Source organism: Agelaius phoeniceus, chromosome 2, assembly GCF_051311805.1.
Source record: "Agelaius phoeniceus isolate bAgePho1 chromosome 2, bAgePho1.hap1, whole genome shotgun sequence".
Classification (NCBI taxonomy): Eukaryota; Metazoa; Chordata; class Aves; order Passeriformes; family Icteridae; genus Agelaius; species Agelaius phoeniceus.
In genome coordinates, this window is record NC_135266.1 from 5,054,223 (window position 1) to 5,069,364 (window position 15,142).

Sequence of the window (15,142 nt, forward strand, 5' to 3'; positions counted from 1 at the left end):
ATTGCGTGCTCCAGTAAGTTTACAGAACCTCAACATTTGTTTATCCATAACTGCAGGGTATTATTTCACAATATAGTATCTCCCAGGAGTATTTTGCCATCTGCTTTATGATGTCAGTTCACACAGCATCTGAAGTTCACACTTCTTTGGTGAAGAAGCTGCCTCCATCAAACTTCAGTGTCAGCTTCCAGCTTTATTTTAGTCGGGACTTTTCTATGTAAAGCTTTCTTCTTTTGGCTCAGGGCTCATCCACCTACTCAGGAGGATTTAAAAGCCTTGCAGAGTCTAACAGACTGGTGTTACTTCTGCTGGAATCAATGGGAGAGTGGCTGTTGAATTAGGGAGTGGGATGCACCCTAAATAATACAGGAATGGTGAACAATTTGTGAGGATTGTGATGGCTGACAAGCTTGGAGAGAGTCAGCTCTGAAGGTTCCAAAGCCACTACATTAGACACACATGATACACTTTATTACTATTATTATTATTATTATTATTATTATTATTATTATTATTATTATAAATACATTATATTGTTGTTATTATTGTTGTTATTATTGTTGTTGTTGTTGTTATTTTCTGCTTTTATCAATTCATATTATAAATACATGAGATAATAAAGTCCAAAGACCAATTGTGGAGGTAATCCTGGGGTTCACCTAATTGTTTCTTCTTTTTTTAATTTTTTTCCAGAAAACCAAGCATTTTCCTGCACAGTTCGGTTGGAAGACGAGACATTTAATAATACACTTTATAACTCTGATAGTGAAGGCTACATAACTATGTCTGAAAGACTCAGAACAGAGGTAAGTTGATGCAATCTTCTTTGTCAATGAATGAAGTTCAGAAAGGCTTGTGATTAGCAGCCTTAGCCTCCTACATTCATTGTTAAATCAGGACTCTGACAGGTGAAAAAGAAAAAACAGCACAGGAAGCACCAAATCTGCAAAGGACAGGGAGCTTATTGTCCAATGAGGAGGGTTACATTCCCTAAGCCATCCTCAAATATAAGTTATTTACTGAAAGGCACTTTAAAATTCTATTTTTGTAAGGAACATCCCGTTCTGTTTATTTTCTCCCACTTCACTAAACTGATGCCTGTGGAGACAAAAAAAGGGAGTTACTCAAAACCAGCATTTCAGCACAGATTTGGGAACATGAAAACCTTGCAAGTGTGGACTCTGAGTCCAGATCATTGGCAATTCACCTCATGGAAGTGGCTGCAGAATTGGACAAAGTATCAAGGGGTCATTTTCCCCCATCTCAGGGGGAAAATGAGGAGAGAAAGTGGAAGCTTTGAGCCAGTAATGCTGACAGGCAGAAGCACCAGTCTGCCACTCAACTGTCTTTAGCAGCATGTTAAAAAAAACCCTAACAATTTCAACACCTCTCAGGAATCCTGATGTATATCAACCTGCTGGAAAGGTAAATCTACTGTGAGATTGGGGGAGACTGCTTTAAATAACTAACACAGCTATTTTTAGTGTGATGATCTTACCCTTTAGCTAAGAAACTCCACAGATTTCAAAAGCAGTAATTAATTTGTTCTCACCACGCCAACTCAGAGGTAACCTTGTCTTATGACTGCTAACATCTCCACTTCATGGATAGAAAATTTATTTTAGTGGATGGAAAAGGTTTCCTCCAACCCGACTGAAGGCAGCAGGAATTCCTTTAGTGGCTTTTAATAAGGTTTTACCTCATGCAAAGTGTCAGCTTTTCTTAAAAAAAAAAAAAAGGCAAAATCAAAGAGAGGCTGTACTAACATGATTGAAAATATAGACAATTTCTCTATTGGATTTTTTCCCCCAGTTTGAATGTTGAACTATTTCTTTTATATTCCATTCTGTAGCTGTAGCTTTGAAATGTTACAGTTGCCTGCATAAGTCAGGTTTCCTATCTAGACTGCTCATCAAGGTGAGGAAAAGAAAATAATTTTTGAAGCCTCTGTCCAAAGAACTTAAAGGGATGTAAAGTTTGGAGTGGGGGTTTATCCCATAGAAAAGATGGAGGCAGAAAACCGAGCAGTGACTCAGAACAAGGTTTGTTATCATCTAGGAAAAATAATAATCTTTCAGACTTTTCAGGTAAAACACCATATTTATCCAAAGGGAGAAGATAACTTCTCTTAGTGGGTGGAATCAAACACCTAATTTTCTGAAAAGATCAGTCCTGACAAAAACATTTCAACCAGTCTTACTTAAAAAAGGGGACTGCTTGTTCTTGCTTTGTACCCATATGAAAGCACTAAGCAAGGCTCTACTTTTGGAGATATCAGTGTAATTAATTTGATTTTGATTGATGTCACAGGAATACACTTGGTTTATGCCAGAATGATTGAGAGGCAAATCACATCCTTGTCTCTCTTTGCAAAGGTGTTCTGTAACGTCATGACTTTGAAGATCTGGTGACAAAAATAAGTTTTAAACCTCTCACATGAAGTTCTGTGCTGGTGGGGGGTGCAGGACCATGCCTGAAGTTTAGTTGTACATGTTAAAAAAGGTTAAGGGACACTGAACACAACTTAGAAATATTGGGTGCTCTCTGTACATTCCAAATTTTGTACAGTCAAGGTCCCATATGTGTTTGTGGAGGAGGACAACTTGTTTTAATGCATTATTCATTGATAACTAGCTAAACAGATTGGAGTTTGGAAGTCAAACTCAGATTTCACATTTTCAGTCACAGACAATGCATCCCTCTGGCATCCTCTTCCAATGAGTTTTTTTATTTGTTATCCCAAAGCAATTGCCTTGAAAGAGTAGTAAGTGAGGAAAATGTAATACCTTGATATATATATATATAAAAATATATATATTTAATATATATTATATACAATATAATAATATAATAAATTATTACTATATAATACATTATTATAAATAATATTATATTATCTATTAATATGTAGTATATATTATAATATATAATATTATAATATATAATATAATATTATAAAATTTAGTGCCCTGATGTGTGCAGGATGTTTGTGTTCCTGCTCTGCCTCAGCTGACTGACAAGTGGAATAAATATCAATTTCACCTTGCACAGGTTGTTGGAGCAATGCACGCCGAACTGGGGAATAACCACTCTGATATTTTCATTCTGGGGTTCAGACCTGGCAGTGTGATTGCTGATTTTCTCTTTCTGCTGCCAAAAGAAGAAGCCATGGATGTGGGTGATATACAGACCCGCCTGAGTAATGTTTTAAGGAGCAAGTTTGGGAGCGAAAGTGCAGTGCAAAGTAAGTGATGCTGAAAGAGCTTCTCTGTAATGGTGTGGGGATGAAAGGGTCAGATCCACTGCTGTTAAATTAGGGGGATAAATTTACTTCTCTCTTTTAAGAGGTTCAAATAGTTCAAGTAACATACTTAAACATTCACTGAACATATAGTGATTTAATATAGATTATGGACCTATTTTAAAGAGTCATTACACATACCCAGTTCCAGAGTCAAAGGATGGGTTCTCTTCACACTAAAAGATCTAAAGGCTCTCAAGTTACACCATTCCTTCCAGCAAATCCTCAGAGCAGCTGTTATGGGTGTCACCAAGAGACCACAAGGGCCCTCATAAAAGATTTCTAGTTAACAAATCTTCACCACATACAAAAACATGTTCAATATTATTCAAAATTTCAAAGCTGCCAAGCAGTAAAACACAGCTGTCACTTAGGGCTCCAGGATTTCTTACACCCACTTCTTTACTGTTTCTAGCTAACATTCCTAAAATGTGCTTTAAATTTCCAGCTCTGTCTGTTCAGCCATCAACTGACAACATCTCCTCCTGGAGAGTAGCAGTGATCGTCCTTGGAGTTCTGCTTGGAGTTGCATTAGTGCTGATTCTGCTGGCAATACTGTTTTACATCCATGTGAGGAGAAGATCAGGTAAATACTTGGTTGAACCCTCAGGACTCATCGGAATGTTTGTCTACAAGCACTTATAAGATAAACCATCAGTTTCACTTAAATGTTTTGGGCAAGGCAGAAAATTAATATATTTATCTTATAATTTGATGTTATTATTATATTATATATATGTTGATGTTATTATTATATTAATTGTGCATAATAGCTTAGGATAATTTACACCCTTTCCTTCCCAATGTCCATTGCCAAACTCCTGAGCTTCTAACAACACCTAATGAATCTTCCTTTAAACAGGTACGGATTTTTCCTCATTGTGGTAGAGTGAGGAACAAAGAAACTTCTCTTCAGCCTATCCCCTGTAGGTACTGCAATGACTTTTAACACTGGCAATCTAGAGAGACAAGACCCAAACTACTCAATATTGTATTTATGTGGCACTGAAAACAGGGTGCCTGAGCCTGGTAGCTGTGGCAGGTCACCTGAATGCTCAGCTGAGCCCAGAGTCATCCTGCTGAGTTTTGTGCACTTGCCCAAGGGTGATTCACCTCCCCTGAGACTTTTACCACTGTATAAAATTATATCTATAAATATATATATATATATATATGCCTTTTTCTCCTGTGACTGCAGAATGAGCCCAGGGTAATTAGCAATCCAGCATATGCAGCTTGATTAGGAGTTTGGAGGAAAATGGGATGCATCTCAGTTATGTGCACTTGCTATGGAAGTCTGCTGGACAGAAATTGATTTAGAGGCTTTTGAATTCAAGGTTTCTTTAATTGCTGGGCTATGAAGAAATAACTGCTTATATGTGTCAAATGTGTAGCATGCTAAATCCAGCTGTGGTCTCACAGCATAGTCTCAGAGGTGGGGAAGGCAAAAATTAGGTTAATTTGAGCCAGAAGTATTTCACTCATCTAATTTTGCCTGTCAAAAATGGTTGGCTGAGCAAGGACCTGCCATATAGTGCAATTCTGTCCTGCTCTTGATAATTCCGAAGTAGAGTCCAGTCCAATAGAAGCAACTCCTGTGGCATTGGAGCAGACCTTGCTTCAGATTTCTTCTAATTTCTTCTTGCTTCTTAGAGCAATTAGAAGAAATGATCTTCACCTTTTCCCACCACTCTTCACTGCAGTCCTGGTGAAGTTACATCCTGTTTCTCATGTGGTGCAGTTTTTCCAGCTTGGAATGTGCTGAACAGATGACAAAGGGGCAGTTTACTGCTGTACATATTTCCAGCAGGATTTCTGTGTTTCATTTCAAACCAGCTCTCCCTGTATCTGTATATCTGGAATTCCTGTTGAGGCACTGAGTATTAACCCATGATGCTGAGGTCCTGGCTCACAGCTCCTGAGCACCCCTGGTTTTTGGGGTTAGGTTGTGGTTATTTGGCACAGATTTGGGTACATTGGTGCCAGAACCGCAGCACAAGCAGAGTGGAGGTGCACAGGCAGCTCTGCTCTGCTCCCTGTCCAGCCAGCATTCATCCTTCTCATCCCTCCTTCCCTGTGCTGTAACACAGCTCCTGGCACAGCCCTGCTGAGGACCCTGGCTGGAATATCATTTTTAGCAGCAGGGACCTATGAAACAGGGGCTTGCATGCCTTGCTCTCCCTTTCCTTCCATGTAGGGTCAACTTGTGGTTAGATCTGGGGTGTGGAGTCACAGACAGCTCAGTGGTGGCAAGAGAGTGATTAGTACTTGTTACACTTACATTTTGTGGCTTTTAAATATAGCTAGCTCTGGTGTTCCACTCACTGAGCAGTCACTCAACAATGTATTCTGTCAGTAAATACAAGTTATCCAGAGAGTTCTGTTGAAAATACAAATGAGTGTTCTCACTTATGTTAATATTCTTTTATTTCTTTTTTTTGAGGGATCTACTTTGAATAGCAAATCCTCATTGTCAGTAAACCTTTCTGATGTCTTTGTAAATAGTGTTAAATAGAGACCATGTACAGCAGGCTTGAACAATCCTGGGACTGTTCATGCCAAATGTATTTAATGTCTTTGGGGGGGAAAAAAAAGTGGTATTTTAAACAATTTTCTCAAATATGCTTTACAAATAAAATCTTTATTTTTACAATTGTGCATTCTGAAGGAATCTGCTGTTCTTTTTTTGTCATGGAATTTGGAGCCTCTTGTATCTGCAGGGGGGGAGAGGGTGCAGTGCAGTCAGCACAGAACTAACCTTGGTATGATTACATAGAAGGATGATCTTTTGGAGATAAATCAAACAAGAGAGATCTACTGATCTTTTTTACCTTCTACTTCAATAAACCCCCCCTCTACCACCACAGTGTGGAGTCTAGAGTCTGGGAACTCTCTGAAAATGAGAGCAGGAGAAGCCAGACCTCCCCTTCCCACGGAGGAGCATTTGGGAATGCTCCCAAACAGCATTCAGAGGGGCTCCTCATGCATATTCCCTTCTCAGACAGAGGCAGCAAGAAGCACAGAGAAATAAATGGCTGAGGATAAGACATCCCATTTATTGAGGCAGCTGGCTCCTGTTGGAATCAGTGGGATTTCAGCAACTCCTCCATTTTTGTGTGTCAGGATGTCTGTGACTGAGAAAGGGCATTTTGCCTGTTTCAGACTTGCTTCTTTTCCTCCCTGGAACTGAGTGACACTATGATCCAAAAAAACCTGAGCTACCAATCCCTCCCTGCATGCTGTGATCAAGGCCAAGGTCTTAGGAAATGCTGTGCTCTGTTCCTATTGCAACTGCTGAGATGAGACTCAAGTCTTCAGCTAACTCTTCAAAACAATTTCACTTTTCCACAATTTATTATTCCAGCTGATGTCTAACCAAAGAGTAGACAAATAACCAAAAGATTCTCTTCTTAAGTATGAGAAAATCATCATGCTCTGGAACCAGGACCATAACCAGTTGTTGCACTGCATTCCCAAGTGCACAGGCAGTTTGGGAGTGGATAAAGCCAAGCTTGGGAAGAGCAGGTTGTACATCTTCTATCTAATTGAGATTATTTAGGCTGGGGAGTTGCCATCTTCTATCTAATTGAGATTATTTAGGCTGGGGAGTTGCCATCTATCTAACTGAGATTATTTAGGCTGTGCTTGGACTTTCCCTTAGTGCCTCTGTCGTTGTAGATTCATGATGGAACAGTACCTTGAAAGGGAGGAGAAAGCAACAGGACAAGCTCTCAGATTTAACCAGGCAGGCCTGGGAACACTGGGAATGCCATGTGTGCCCTGCTGTGCCCCAGCCTGTGACAAGCCAGGTGCCAGAGGAACAGAAGGAACTGGGGATCAACACAGGGAAGGCCCAGGGCCAGAAGTTCCCTCAGCAGGGAGCTGGATCTGCCATGTGCTGGAAGAAAGACTGGAGTGAGACACTAAGGGGTCTGAAGGCAGCCAAGTGACACAAACCAGCAACAAGAGGGGTCAAAGTCACAAAAAGCACAGCAATGTGTCTTCTCCAAATGTAGCTGCTTGCTTTCCTCTTCTCAGACAGCAAGCAAGGGCTGTAGGAGTTGAGGACATGCCAAGCACAGACTGACCTATAGCCTCAGCAGTGTTTGTGTGCCCCCAGCACAGCCTGGGAAAAGGAACATTTGGGGGATTTGGGCTGGCAGCTGGTGCCAGGGAACAGGAATGACCTGCTGAGCCATCAGCCAGCCCCCTCCTCAGGACCACATTCCCTGCACTGGACACTGCAGGGCCTTACCACAGGCTCTGGTTGGTTCTCATGAATGAATTTGGAATAAAAAACCTGCTGACATCAGCTTCCAAGTGTATTAGTGGGGGAAAAAAAAATCCCAGGAACAGAAATATTACTGTTGGTAATCCAAGCAGAGCTGTGTCATTTTAGCCCCACTTTTATGGGATCTGGGCTGTGCAAGGACATTGCATTCTGGGGACCTAAATCAGTAACATCCCCGTTGAGCTACCAGTAAATGGATCAAGCTGGTCTATCTGCCTGCTGGAAACCCAGATTTCCCTTTCTGAGCAGATCCGGACTGTGCTGCTGCTGAAAAGGAGTTGGATTTAAACTTTTTTTTTTTTTGTGTATAAACACACTCACCTGCCAATTGTTTCCAGTTAACTGGTTCTTTTAAGGACTCAGTTTCTGAACAGTCAAAAAAATTTAGGGCTGTGCTCAACTTCTAGTTAGAGAGTTTGCAGTGGAAAACTGGGATTTGTCCAGCTCACATCCACTTTGCTGTCCCATGGTCCCACTTAAAATTTGTCCTGGGAAACTGAAGGTCTTTTGAGCTGTAGGTTGAACCTGTCTCCATTCCTCTTGCTGTGGGGGACAAATTTATTTTTCTTGAATAAAGGAAGTAATAAATGAAATATTGAATATTCGTAAAATCGCTATAGAAACTATAGCAATAATTGATGGATTAATTTAGGGATATTTAAGCTGCTGTTGCTGGTGTTGTATGTGCCCTGTTTTAATCTCACCATGATCCTGTGCTGGCAGCACAGGTTAGGCAGGATTAGAAACAACTCAAAATGATTTTAGGATGGCTTGGTCCTGTCATTGGTTAGGCATTTGCTGCACCAACACTGGACTCACAGAAGACAAGTTCAGCTTTGTTTTCTGCCCTTCTGTGCTCTCCCAGTTTGGCTGAGTTGCTGCAATGGGTCAGTGCAGCTGTGGGATCCCACAGCAGATGTGCACAGCCAACCAAAAAATTATTTAATGGAATAATTAGAAAAGGGGATATGTGTGAGTGGGCTGACTTCAAAGCTATTTCACTGCCAGTTATTCCTTCTCAGCTTCCAGCTTCACAAAAAAACATTCTTTAAATTTTTGTAAATGAGGCTGAACGATTATAATACCGCATCTGAGCCTCCATAAATCCTGTCAACACCTTGATTAGACTTGGAAAACTCTCCATCCAGGAAGGTGTGGGATCCAAAAGAGCTGCACTGTGCAGCAGGAGCCAGCAGATAGCGCTCCCTGTGCCGGCATCAGCTGCTCCGAGACCCGTTTGCACCAAAATCTTCACTAATTCACCCATTTTTGGCTCAGCCTGGAAACTTACTTCCTTCCAATGGCATAAGTGCACTTCAGTTCTCTCTTCAAGCTGTGCCTTCTTCCCCAGCACATGAGATGCCCTGAGAGCTGGGGAATTAATAAGTTTAATTGCTCTGGAGAGGTGGCACACAGCAAGGAGAGGCTGAACACACCAGGGAGCTGCACATCCTGCAGGTGATTTGGACACACCTTTGGAGCTGCACATCCTGCAGGTGACCCTGGGGACACCCGGGAGCTGCACATCCTGCAAGTGACCCTGGGGACACCAGGGAGCTGCACATCCTGCAGGTGACCCTGGGCACACCTTTGGAGCTGCACATCCTGCAGGTGACCCTGGGGACATCTTTGGAGCTGCACATCCTTCAGGTGACCCTGGGGACACCTTTGGAGCTGCACATCCTGCAGGTGACCCTGGGGACACCTTTGGAGCTGCACATCCTGCGGGTGACCCTGGGGACACCAGGGAGCTGCACATCCTGCAGGTGACCCTGGGGACACCTTTGGAGCTGCACATCCTGCAGGTGACCCTGGGGACACCAGGGAGCTGCACATCCTGCAGGTGACCCTGGGGACACCTTTGGAGCTGCACATCCTGCAGGTGACCCTGGGGACACCAGGGAGCTGCACATCCTGCAGGTGACCCTGGGGACACCTTTGGAGCTGCACATCCTGCAGGTGATCTTGGACACACCTTTGGAGCTGCACATCCTGCAGGTGACCCTGGGGACACCTTTGGAGCTGCACATCCTGCAGGTGACCCTGGCTGTGCCCTGGCAGCAGCTCAGGGGTGGCACAGGTGTGGGGAGCCACACAGCTCTCTGGTCACACATACACTTAAGCTCCTGGGGGAATTACAGCCAAAAAAGGAAGGGATAAAGGTGTTTGTGGGAATCTCAGCATGATCCTACTCGTCTCTCTGAGCACCTAAATACCAGCCTAAAGTACAGCCCTGAACCCCCAAAAAATACTTGAAGAAAAAGGGGGTTTTTGCTCCACAAACACCTCTTCCACTGGTTTGTTTTTGTTTTGGGGTTTTTTTGTGTTTTTTTTTTTTTTTTTACATTCTGGGTTGGGGCAAGGTGAAATGAGGATATCACAACTCAAGGAGTAGTCAGACACCTGCCTCCCCCTGAGGCACTGGTGTGGTTGTTGGACACTTCCAAAGCCTCCTCATTGTCACTGTGCTCAGATATTGACAGCAGCTCCTAAACTTTTATTTAAAGTTGTTTGTAAAATTGTCTCATTGCTACAATAAACTATTCAACTCATTAAAAGGTTAATTGCCTATGAAATACATCTGAAATACATCTTTATTTGTTTTCTCTTCTCATAATCAGAAAACTTAAGCAGCCTATGGGCTCTTTATTTTTTCAGTTGTTCCTTGTGGAGATTTCCACATTGGATTCAGGGAACCAGCAATTTCAGTAAATTAATATAAAAAACAGATATGATTTCATGACCATGGCCAAATTATCTGTGAAGAAAACACCCCATGAATCCAAAACACAATTAAATATTAGCTTTTGGTAATTAAAAAATTAGATATTCCAACCGTTACTTTTCTTCACTGTCAGTAATGTCATTCCCCATGTCTCAGCATTCCCCTTGTCTAAGAACAGGGATAGTTGCAGAGAGCAGCTATCAGTGAGCTTCCTCTTGAGTATCACATACAAGAGCCTGAATATTGTGCCATTAGTTATTAAACCCTAATTAGTGTTTAAGGAAAATATAATTTTTCCTTCCCTTCTGCTGGACAGTACCTAAATCTGTGCCCGGTACTTGCTGAATTCACACCTGGAACATGGAAATAGGAGCATGGATGGGCAATAAATGCCAACAGGAGGCCACCAGGAGGGTCACTGCTGTGGTGCTCAGCTCATAGGACACATCTTAGGTTGTAAGGTGTGGCTGGGGCTGTGTGTTCTGTTCCCATCTGTCAGAGCTGGGGCAGTTCTCTGCTGTTCATGGGCAGTTTTTTCTTTCTCTCTCCCACAGCCAATCCTCCCTGCAGGAGATCTCTGCTGTCCATGGCCACTGAGTGTCCCTGCAGGGCTGATCCAATCCCATCATCCCATGGGGAGATGCTGCATTGCCCAGGGGAGGAGCCAAGCATTCCTACCTGGATCCAATCTGAGGTGCTGGGACAGCCCAGCAGCCTTTGCCCAGTGCATTGCCAGAGGAGCAGCTTCTGCTGCCCTGCATTGCCAGAGGGAGCCCAGGCCCATCTCCAGCAGCCCTGGAGCTGCAGAGGAAAACTCCCCCCTTGTGCAGGATCCCTGCTCCAGCAGAGCCACAGCTGGCACTGCAGGAGGGCTGAGCCCCCATGGGATGGGGCTGTGCCACCCCCTGACACACAGGGGAACAGGGCATGGTCTGACTCTGGCAGTGTTGGCTTGTATCAGTGCATTTTTATTTTATTTTTATTTTTTCTCTAATAAAGAACTGTTATTCTTATTTCCATATCTTTGCCTGAGAGCCCCTTAATTTCAAAATCTTAATCATTTGGAAGGAGTTTACATTTTCCATGTCAAGGGAGGCTCCTGCCTTCCTTCCTTAGCAGACACCTGTCTGTTCAACCAAGACACATGAGATGTGCCATAACCCTACAGCCACAGGCTACTGAACAGCCCTAAAGCACCAAAGGGATGAGCAGAACAATCTCTCATCTCTCCTTTCTGTCTTTCCTGAAGAAATAGACTTGGGAAGAGCAGCTCATCCTTGGGCTGCCCAGGAGGAAGGAGGCCTTGCAGGAATCACAGCTTTGGGTCCTCCCAGGGATGCAGGGATGTGTTTGCTGTGGGTGTGATGCTGTGGCAGGGATGAGGTTTCTGTCTCGCCTCGGGCTGGCCTCTGCTGTCAACAGAGAAAAATGAGCGCCTCCAGGACATGGTTCATGTGCCCTGTGTTGTGTGTCTGCTTCAGAGGAGATGCAATCTCCCAGAAATGGCTTTTTCTCTCCCCTGTATCTGAAGGGAGCATACAGCAAATTCCATTACAACACAGCTACAGAGACTCAGAAGAAGATTCCATTCCCAACTTCCAGGACTTGGAAGAAGGTACCAGCTTTGTCTGTGGCATTATAGGCATAGGCAGGACGTTATTTTGGATCATGAAGAAAGAGCAGGAGTTTTTGCAAGCATGGGGAGTTCAGCAGCAGCAGCAGCAATCAGGGAGGCTGTGGCTCTGCAGGCACACAGCTGGCACTAGAATTTTTCTGTTTTCCAGGATTTTGCCAAAAGGGTCTATTTACCCCATCTCTTTTCATGACTGGTGTTTTCCCCCCTCTCTTTGTTTTGAGTATCACAGAATAACAGAATAATTTAGATTGAAAAAGACCTCTAAGGTCAGTGGGTCCAACCTGTGCCCAATCCCACCTTGTCAACAAGCCCAGAGCACTGAGTGCCACACCCAGTTACACCTCCAGGGATAGTGACTCCATCACCTCCCTGGTGAGGAGCCCTTTCAAATGCTGAACAACCCTTTCCATGAAGAAATTCCTCCTGGTGAGCAGTCTGAGGTGCAGCTGGTCCCCTGGTGCAGCTTGAGGCCCCTTCCTCTAGTTCTAAATAACTGCATAAATGGGATGGCTCTCACTAACAAGATTTTGGTCCTCTGTGGGATAGGATATAGATCCTTTCCATCCCATATCCCTCTCACCGTGCCTGCTGAATGTATCTTGACCTCAACACACACACACAAACATTACAGAAAATGCACTATTGCACGTGCCCTTGTCCTCCCTGCATGCAGAGCTGCTGCCTGATCTTGTGTTTTGGCAAACACTGGGCAACCCAGGAGGAGAGGGGAAGACAGAAAAAAAAAGGATTAAAGCAAGAATAAGCTGAAAATTTCTTTAATGCCAAATTAGTGCATGCTGGTTGAACTAAGAAAATTTAGGAGGGCTGTGACTGCTTCCCTCTTCATGGCAGGTCAGTGCCCAGGCTGCTGCACAGAGCCCTGGGAGCAGCAGGGAAACAGGGATGTGCTGTGAGAGCCTGACAGGAGACACCTGCCCTGATTCTCACTGCCAGCAGCCTGTCTGCCTCAGACAAGCAGCTGGCAGCAGGGTGCCTCAGCTGATACTGAGATGGAAACCAGATAAACCCCTCCTCCTCCTCCCTTTTTTTAAAATATATTTTTTCTAGGCACAAAGGTTTGTGGTTGGGCTGTTGCTAACAATGAGTGTCCTTACGCTGCTCTGAGAAAAGTGTCCTCGTTTCTAGCAAAAAGTGCTGAAAAACCTAGTTAGAAAAGAGAATAGATCTGCAGTTTTATGCCATGCTTGAAAATGCCCTTTTCTTTGAGTTGTTCAGTCTCATGCCAGGAACTGGTTCCTGCTTTGCTGTAACAATTCTGTACTAAGGTTGTCCTTAGTGCCTTTTGCAGCACGAGGGTGCAAAGGCATGTGAGGTATTTACAGTCCTCTCACAGGAAAATATGCTCCAGGCTGTCACTGCCAAAAAAAAAAAAAAAAAAAGAAAAAAAACCAAAAAACCAAAACCTAAAAAAACAACAAAAAACCCTAGCAAAGGAAGCTCTTGGGTCACTGTAAAGAGGAATCTGATTTTATTCAGCTTGTGCAATGGTAGAAGTGACTGATATCCTAAATATGAGGAAACGGAGTTTTCTGCTGTGTCCTGCAGCTTGTGTTGCAATTGTGTCTGTCTTGTTCTCTTTTATTAAATGATCTCTCCAAGAGTAGCCAGGAACAGTTGCCCTTTTCATTCTCTACGTTGCACAATGCAGTCTGTAATTATTTCATTATGACTTTAATTAGTTTTTTTCACGTTAAGGTTACAATCATCACATATCATTTATTTATTTATTTATTTATTTATTTATTTATTTATTTATTTAATTGGCTACTCAGTTCTTACAAGAGCTGAAGGAGTTGAGGGGCTTAAAAGGGAGTGAAATGGCTATTCAGTTTTGGAATTACCTCTCACACAGACTCAAGAGAACAAAACTAGCTGTCATTTTTTTCCAGGCCAAAAACATGGCATTGGAAAACTGCCAAATTCAAATGGCTCTGTAGGGTCCTGCTTGATTTCCTGTCAGCTCAGACTGGCCAGGGAGGCTGCAGGTGCCAGCCTTCAATCTGCTTCAAACAGGATGGTGGGGAGCTCAACAGTGAAAAATTCCCTGAGGGTCCTTCCTTCCCTAACCACCTTCTCCCCTGACTTTCCAAATAAAGGCTCCACAAAACTGGAAGAATATCTTGAATAAAGTTATCCTGGAGATGTTTCCATCAGTCTGGGGAGCTGTCATAGTAATCTGGCCTGTCTTTTTCTACTTAAAAAAGTTATCTGAGCAAAGTCTGAGGAACTGCTGTGAAAATTTGGGATGCCCAGTGTGTGCTCCTGCCCTTAGCAACACACCCTGCTGCCGTGGAGCATTTGTTACACCATGAGCATGGTCATGACTGGCTGCAAGGAGCTCCTCACCACGGGTGCTACATCTGGAAACTCCAGATGTCCACAGAGCGTGCACAGGTGAGGTGGAAAGTCGATCTAAATGGTTCAAAACAGAAAAAAGGAAACAGAGAGATGCTTGCTGTTCACACACTGTGCAGAGTGCACCTTGGTGGAAATAAAAGGAGAAAGATATTAGCTGTTCTCTGCAGCTGTCAGTGCTGAACCAGCACTGGAATCTTTAAAAAAGTATTGATTTGGTAACTATTAAAAGCGTTGTGCTCAACAGAGGGTAGCTGTGTATTTTCTGTGTCACTGGATCAGAAGCCAGTGGCTGCAGAGGCACCACTGATGCCAGATCTGTTCAGAGAATAGAACAGAATTCTATTTCTATTTCTACTTCTACTTCTATTAATTTTTATTTTTATTTCTCTTCAGAATAGAATAGAATAGAATAGAATAGAATAGAATAGAATAGAATAGAATAGAATAGAATAGAATAGTTTGGGTGGAAAGGGACCTTAAAGATCATCCAGTTCCAACCCCCTGCTGTGGCCAGGGCCACCTTCCTCTAGACCAGCTTGCTCAGATCCCCATCCAACCCAGCCTTGAACACTTTGAGGGATGGGGCATGCACACCATGACATGTGACTCAGCTACATTCTTGTGAGGTTTGAATTAGTATCCTGTCCTAATCTGTCCCACACTGTACAGTATCATAAAATAACATAAATAGTTTAGAATCAGGTAAAATAACATCCCTCAAGGCATTTATCACCAGGAAAGCTTCTAATGGGCATGTTTTAATTAAGATTGCACTGGAGGCACTGTTAGTCCTGAAGAGATTAAATATTT

At 43.1% G+C, this 15,142-nt stretch overlaps 1 long non-coding RNA gene across 1 annotated transcript; it reads left to right on the top strand.

Moving 5' to 3' along the window:
* Positions 1–318: 318 nt before the first annotated feature.
* On the top strand, positions 319–3,216 carry LOC143693442 (uncharacterized). Its single transcript, XR_013181138.1, has 3 exons — positions 319–432; positions 694–806; positions 3,052–3,216. It is a non-coding gene; the product is annotated as an uncharacterized LOC143693442 (long non-coding RNA).
* Positions 3,217–15,142: the final 11,926 nt, after the last annotated feature.